Source organism: Callorhinchus milii, unplaced genomic scaffold (genome assembly GCF_018977255.1).
Source record: "Callorhinchus milii isolate IMCB2004 unplaced genomic scaffold, IMCB_Cmil_1.0 Scaffold2, whole genome shotgun sequence".
Lineage (NCBI taxonomy): Eukaryota > Metazoa > Chordata > Chondrichthyes > Chimaeriformes > Callorhinchidae > Callorhinchus > Callorhinchus milii.
In genome coordinates this window covers 1,538,733-1,546,986 of record NW_024704743.1, presented here as the reverse complement: position 1 = coordinate 1,546,986, position 8,254 = coordinate 1,538,733, and the positions used below count along the sequence as shown (strand labels likewise).

Here is an 8,254-nt window from a genome sequence, read left to right as displayed (position 1 = left end):
ACAGCACTCGCCTCACAAGCGACAGGACCCGACAGGACGAAACCTGAGGCTTATTTCCTTACTCCTCTGTTTACCGGCGGTCAGTAGGAACCCGGTTGTTACTCGATCGGTGGATCGCTTTTCCGGGGGAGATAATCCCTTCAAGAAATAATAAATAAACAATAATAATAATAATAATTTGGTCACTCAATCCACGAGTTTGTTCGTGCGGACTAATTCACTTAAACAGTATCACAACAATAATAATCATCCTTGCCTTTGATGTAAGCGCCTTATCGCGTCTTCGAGACGACTCCCAGCTCCTCACAGAATATACCGTAAAGTGAACGGCTGTGTGTTTTGTGGGCCCTATCGCACACGGCATTCTCTGAAAGCCAAGGTCTTTCTATACGTAACGTCGTTGGCTGCGCTTTATACGCCACCAAACCCAAGTGTCGGGGGAACAAGTGCCATTATGCGAGGCTGTATCAAGCTAAAAAAGACTCTTGAGGTGTGGATCAATGGTAAGGTCAAGCAATTGAAATAATTCCACACGAGCAGATGAGGCTTATTGCCACTTGTACACAAAGGGATTCAATGCTACGCCTCTACGCCTATTCTGTTGGTCCTTGAAGAGGAGACATCCTATCTCTCTTTCTGTCTCTCTCGTTCTCTTAGCTCTGGTAAACTCTTTGTTGTGTGGTTTCTGATTCAATGACTTAGACTATGTGCTCCCGGCGTATCGTCATCATAATGATGTTGATGTTGCACCTTATCACGTCTTCTGAATATACTGTAAAGTGAATTGTCTGTGTATCTTGCGGGAGGAACGTGGCAGCCAATTGCGCACGGCCTCCCGTGCAGCACTTTGAGGTGTTTTAATGACGTGATAAGGCGCTATATCAATTACAATGATTATTGTATCACCGTCTAGCGAGGGCCAAGCTATGGGTGGTTTTAGCTGGTTAGACTCCAGCAGTTACTCCCAACGCACTCTCTTGGCCTAATACTCTCCGGAATTGGGTAAGCAGAGTGCGTCCCTCCAGGGGGAGAGAGACAGAGAGAGAGAGAGAGAGAGAGAGAGCGCATTCCATTCCGACAATCTATCTCTGGGATTTCCAGGTGTTGTTGGGAGGCCTGGAATTCTCAGTTGAGTTTGGAGACTATTAAGCGACGGTGATGGGTTTCCGCGTGCGTCAGACAACCACCCCCCACCCCACCCCCCCCACCCCCCACCCCCGGCTGACCACACAAAAAAAAATGACTTGGTTATCCTCACGAAACTTTCACCGGGTTAATTGGCCCCGAGCGTCACAAACCGTCCTTCCTGTTCCCTGGTAATCATCACAAGGTTCATCTCTCTGTTAACAGCAATCATTACACGCTGTGTCCTCACACCAGAACATTCTGTGAAGCAGCTCACTCCGCTGTTACCTCCCTTCACTGAATCTACTGCTGTACAAACACACGGTAGTGGTTAGAGCCCTCGCCTCGCAAGCCAGAGGACCCGGGTTCGATTCCCGGGCGGATCAGAGCGAAAACCCAAGGCAAGTTTCCTTACTCCACACACACACACACATGTCCTGTGAAGCACTTTGAGACGTCTCGAAGACATGATACGGTGCTGTGCCAAATGCAAGGATTATTATTATTATTATTATTATTATTGATAGCGCTGTCTGGCAAGCTTTCCCGCTGCTTGTCAAGTTAGGACCACCCTCCCCCTTGCAGCTTTGGTTTGGAGGGTTAACGGGAGCCGGGCAGCACATTGGGAATGAAGTCAAGGTCAAAGGCAACACGCCCAGTGACTGGTCGGCCCTTCCAGGTCCTGCCGATGGATGAGCCAGGGCCGGGCTGTGCTGCCAACCGCAGTGAGTGCCCTGGGATACCGCGGACCTGCCTGGCTCAGGAACCTGACTCCTGAGAGAGCGAGAGAGAGAGAGAGAGAGAGAAAGAGAACGAGAGAGAGAGAGCGCCAGAACGAGAACGAGAGAGAGCGCGAGAGAGAGAACAGAGAGAGAGAGAGAGAGAGAGCGCGCGAGAGAGAACAGAGAGAGAGAGAGAGAGAGAGCGCGCGAGAGAGAGAACAGAGACAGAGAGAGAGAGAGAGAGAGAGAGAGAGCGCGAGTGCCACAAAGGGTTGATACGATTCCAACATTCTGTCGACAAGAGCACCAATTTGGTGCCAGTTGTGACTCAGAGGCGAGATGGCTACCCACTGAGCCCGGCTGATAGTAAAGCTGTGAATCACCATGTTTTGTTTAATGCCAGTGCCGGGGCTGATTTGACTCTAAGCCCTGGATGAGCCCGTGTGCCGCGTTGGTGTAACAAATCAGGCTTTTTCCCCAGCTGTTTTCACGGTTGATCGGACTCTGTCCTCCCTCACACGCTCCCCTGTCCTGTTCAGACCTTTCAGTATCCGCAGCTGGTGAGATAAAGCTGGTCATTATGTGCCGTTTGGTCCATTGGGTCTGAGGCAACGGTAATTATAGAATAATTTGTATAATAATCCTTGCATTTGATGTAACACCTCATCTTTGAGGCATCTCAAAGCGCTTCACAGGATGCACTGTAAAGCGCAGTGTCTTGTACGTCTTGTGGGCGAAACGCGGCAGCCGATGGCTGTTGACACCTATTTATTTTTAGAGGTTCTATAAATCAATTTCTTTCTTAAAATCAAATCGAACGCAAGTCTCTCTCTCTCTCTCTCTCTCTCTCTCTCTCTCGCTTGCGAGCGCTCTAACCACTGAGCTACGGTGGTGTCCGTAACACATCAGATAGAGCTCTCGCCTCGCGAGCGAGAGAGAGGACCCGGGTCCGATTCCCGGGCAGGTCAGGGCATAACATTGGGCAAGTTTCCTCACTCCACACACACACACACACACACACACACACACACGCGCCTCTGTTTACCGGCAGTCAGTAGGAACCCGGTTGTTAGTCGAAAGGCGGATCGCTTTTCCGGGGGTAATAATCCCTCNAAAAAAAAACGGACTCAACCCGCGGCTGTTTGCGGGGGACGCTGCTGCGCGCAATTGGCTGCCGTGTGTCGGCCACAAAACGTACGGTCAATTCAGTTTCCCGGGAAGCCCTTCGGGACGTCTCACCGACCTGATAAGGCGCTGTGCGAAAAGCCAGGATGATTATTATAATTATTATAATTTCTAAAAAGGTCAGGTTTGGCAGAAAGGGAGTTGAATTTTGGAAAGCTCCAACAGTAAAAGAGCCGCAAATCATTCGAGGAGCAATCTCGCTTAAGTGGTCGCCAGCTGACTTGACTGATGTTCCTCCATTCACCCCAGCGTAATGTGTGTTCTGTTCGCCTGCCACTCGCAACGCACACACCCATCAGCGTTTCATTCGGATCACCAGAAAAGCCTTTGAGCCCGGGCGCAACTGTGCAAAGCAACATAATAAAATAAAATGCGTCCAACAGCAGGAGAGGCAGAGCGAGACAGTCCGAGGGAAAGACACACACACACACAGAGAGAGAGAGAAATGAGAGAGAGAGTGGGAAAGAGAGACAGAGAGAGAGAGAGAGAGATGGAGAGGTGCCCAATGTTAGTAATCCCTTAAAACGCACAACAATAATTATTTGTTCGCTCAACCCGCGGCTGTTTGCGGGGACGCTGCTGCGCGCAAATTGGCTGCCGTGTTTCGCCCACACAATACACAGTCAACTCACGTTGCAGTCTGTCCCGTGAAGCGCTTTGAGAGGTCTCAAAGCTGTGATAAGGCACTGCATCAAATGCAGGGATTATTATTATTATTATTATTGCTATGGGAGGAGGGGGGTTGGGGGCTCGGGGGGAGTATCAGCAGCAGCACGGATTAGTTGGGACAAATGGCCTGTTTCTGTGCTGTCGTGTGCTATGTAAAGTCTATGTCGAATGCGAGGATTTTTTTTCCTTTAAAACCACCAACTGGTCTCGAACTGTGCTGCGGAGATGAAACCACAACCGTGACCTGAAAAGCGCTGTCAAACCTTCTCCTGGGGAGAAAATAATTATAGGCTGGAGACTCGAGGATTCGGCTAATACTTAAATGTCAGTTTCGTAATTAAAAGCCCCCCCCCCCTTCCCCCTCCACCCCGTCCTGGCCCACACGCCTTTGCATTTATTTTTACTTCAATTAAAGATCGAGTTAACTCTTCGCGAGACGGGAGCGAGTTTTAAAAATAAGAATAACAACAATAATAATAACAATAATAATAACCCTTGAAGTCGATGTCGCACTTTATCACCGCATCCGGACGTCTCAAAGCCCTCGGCAGGGACGGCCGTGTTTCATGGGCGGAACGCGGCCGCCATTTGCGCACAGCGGGGTCCCCACAAACAGCCGTGGGGCGGGTGACGGATTTTATCCGTGGGGGTTGTTGGCCAGGACACCGGGAGAGAGAGAGAGAGAGAGAGAGAGAGGGAGGGGGAGAGAGAGAGAGAGAAACGCCCTTCTCTTTTCGAATAGCGCCGCGGGATCTCCAACGTGCACAGAACAGGCAGACAGACGGGACCTCGGTATTGCCCGCAAAATGCACAGTCACTGCACGTTACAATATATTCCGCGAAGCGCTGTGAGACGTCTCGCCGACGTGATAAGGCGCTGTATCAAATGCAAGGATTATTATTATTATATTATATTATTATTATTATAACAAGGCAAACAGGATCCTGTGCTCGATTGTTAAGCCAATTGACTTGAGGTTCGCTGAGAGCTGTGGTCACCTCGTTTACTGCTGACAGCTCTGGTCACCGTGACATACGGGAACTGTCCAGACTTTTGAGGCAAGTGCAGAGGAGAGCCTCGAGGCACATCCTCAGTGTTCGAGGAACGCGCTATGAGCTCACGCGAGACATCTCGGAGCGATATCATCCTCAGAATAATCCTTGCGTTTGACACGGCGCCTTATCACGCCGTTCAGACGTCTCAAAGCGCTTCACAGAATACGCTGTGAAGGGTAGTGACTGTGTCTTTTGCGGGCAAAACGCGGCAGCCGACGGCAGCGTCCCCACAAACAGTCTGGGATGGAGTGACCAAGTTATTATTTTTTTTTAAATGCTATATCTAAAGAAGACCCTCGATGTCTCCAGGTTGATTGGGTTCTCAATGCCTCACCAACTCTGTGTAGACGAGGGTTAAAAATGGTTGACTTCCTGGTCATTGGGTTGCTGCTGACATCACTTCCTGCGCGTGGCATGCCAGCGCGACCTGCACAGGAAGAGCCCCCCGACATCACTTCCTGCGTGTGTTGCAGATACGCGAGTGGATTGAAGTGACCAATATTGACATTTTTTTATTGAAGGGATCGTTCCCCCCGGAAAAGCCATCCGCCAATCCACTGACAACCTACTGACTGCCGGTCAACAGAGGCGCGTGTGTGTGCGTGCGTGTGCGTGTGCGTGTGCGTGTGCGTGTGTTGACCGTGTTGTTGGGAGCTGATTGTGCAAGGCCGCACATTAACCTGAGTCGCCTCACACTCAATGTCGTTCCGATACCATCGATGATTGCGAAACACAGAGTTTCTTTGCCGCAATCTCCGATAACTAACTCGACGGCAGATTGCAACGCTCCGGCTCACGTCACAGTCTATTTTCAGACCGGACACTTGGAACCCTTGGATGTTAACAGTAAAAATTGATGTCCTTATCAACAGGAGTAACAAATTGTATTCCCGCGGCGCCTTTCACGTCGGGAGGACGTCCCAAGGCGCTGGACAGTCAAGGATTTTGACCCGAACTGGGGGTTGCAATCAGGAGGGGTAGAGGGCAGGGAGGGTGGGGGTCGGAGGGTGACCGGATGTACGGTGGAAGAGGAGGGTCTTGAGACGAGCGGGAAGCCGGGGAGGGGGTGGCGAAGCGGAGGGATTGTGTGACAGACAACTCCCAGACAGAATTGGTCGTTCACTTGATGGCTGTTTGCAGGACATCGCTGGGCTCGAAGATTAGCTGCTGCTTATGCCTCCACAAAATACACAGTCACTACATTTTGCAGTAACACCCTGTGAAGCGCTTTGAGAGGTCATCCCACGCTCTGGCCTTGGCTCTTGCCAACCTGCGCCTAATACTTTCCGGGATTAGGTAAGCGGGAGCTCCAGGCGTAGGTGGGGGAGGCCTGGAATTCTCAGTTGGGATTGGAGACTCTTTGGCTGCGGTGACGGGTTCTCCCGTTGTGTCAGACACACCTCGACCGGGCAAAAAAAACTGTTACTGACACAACCTGATGTATTAAGGTGCGTCTCAGTTTCCATGACCCCCCCCCACCGGTCTCTTCGTCTGCTCGAGGTGACAGGGAACGCAGGAATATCGGGGACCCATTACTGAGGGACTTTTCCATTTACTCCTCTCTACTTCCCAGTCGGTGTCTTCAGTAAAATGTCGCTAATTCAAGTTGGCCCCTGTGTTGGGTGTCAAAGGCGCTGTGGTTATCAGGGGCTCAGCGTTTACTGCAACACTTGGAGATGACATAACAGTCGATAGACTTTGCCGCGTATCCTGTGAAGCGCTTTGAGACGTCGTGTCTTAAGACCTGATCAGGTCCTGTGTCAAATGGAAGGATTATCATGAATAGCGTTGTATCAGACCACCGTATCTCAGGAGAGTTTTTCTGTAGAGTGACTTGTGTATTTTGTTAGGCAGGTTTGCGTCCAAACAGTGTCCCACAGACAGCCTCGGAGGTCCTGACCAATTTTATTTCGGGGTGGGGGTGGGAGTTGTTGACCAGGACATAGGGAGACGAGAGAGAGAGAGAGAGAGAGAGAGAAACTCATTTCTCTTTTCAAGTAGCGCCACGTCAAATGCAAGGACTTTGATTATTATCATTATCATTATATTATTATTATTATTATTATAAATTTCAGACCGGATCGAAGAGTCTTCGCCATTCACGAGAGGAGGAGAGTCCGAGAGGGTCTGTGGGCTTCCAGTGACCGGCCACACGACACTGTAGGACACCGCCGAGCAGATTAAATCAGTGAGTATTTTGGCACAAGTCTCACAAGCAATAAGACGGCGAAATGTTTCATCTCAGAACCTCGGGAGAGCTCAGTAATTGCTTTTGCAGGACCTGCTGTTATTTCCGTCGCCTGTAATTGAATAGGGGGCGCGAAGGTTTTTGGGGGTTTTGCTTCGGGGCTTGGCGGGGAATGGCAGGCCGGTGTAGTGACTGTGCTTTCCTTGGGGCCCCCGATTTGGACCCCGGTGAGGTTCCACAGCCGACCGTGAAGCGAATGATTGTCTTGCCGTCAGGATTGCTGACGTGGTCTTAACGATGATAATGATAACAATAATGACCCTTCGCTTTCGAAACGCCGGCGTCTCATCGCGTCACTGCGACGTCCCAAAGCGTTTCACCGGGTGTACTTAAAGCGTAGTGACTGTGCATTTTGGGGGTGGAACGCGGCAGCCAATTACGCACAGCGGGAATCGAACCCGGGTCCTCTGGCTCGCGAGACGAGTGCAGGACTCCACACGATAATATAGAGGGCCAGACCCCCCCGTGCCCCCCACACCCCCCCCACACCACCACACCCCCCCACCCCCCCCCCAGCACATTAATTTTGCCCAGGCTCTGATCCTGATGAAACACCTGATCTTCAAAGCCATTCATTACATTGGGACAGAATTTGATTAATAATTCAGCCAAACCGATAAATTAACCATTTATTGAAATCTGGCAGTGTTTAGAAAGTCGTGTACAGCCAAGCGGCTCATTACTCAGCCCGACACGACACCCAGTCAATCCCTTTATTTATTTAGAGAGCTCGGACTCTCTGCCGCCCGTTCATTAATTTACCGGCGCCCCCAAATACAACGTTCAGTCACTGATTCGGAGAGTTGCAACCCGTGTCCTCTTGGTTCTGCTGCTCTGGCGCAACTAGGAGTCCCCCTGGAGCTCAGGGGTCAGAGCCCTCGCCTCCCGAGCGAGAGGACCCGGGTTCGATTCCCGGGCAGGTCAGGGCGAGACATTGGGCAAGTTTCCTCACTCCACACACACACACACACACACACACACACACACGCGCCTCTGGTTACCGGCAGTCAGTAGGAACCCGGTTGTTAGTCGATGGGCGGATGGCTTTTTCGGGGGTAATAATACCTAAAAAAGGAAACAGATAATATTGATTGGGTCACTGAACCCGCGGCTGTTTGTGGGGGACGCTGCCGTGCGCAATCGGCGGCCGCGGTTCGCCCCCAAACTACACAGACAATTCGCTTTACAGTGTATCCTGTGAAGCGCTTTGAGACGTCTCGATGTGATGGGGCACGGTATCAAATGTCGG

The 8,254-nt window shown here is 51.0% G+C and overlaps 1 non-coding gene across 1 annotated transcript; it reads left to right on the top strand.

The window, feature by feature from the left end:
* The first annotated feature begins 7,857 nt into the window (after positions 1 to 7,857).
* trnag-ccc lies at positions 7,858 to 7,934 on the top strand. Its single transcript has one exon. It is a non-coding gene; the product is annotated as a tRNA-Gly (tRNA).
* Positions 7,935 to 8,254: the final 320 nt, after the last annotated feature.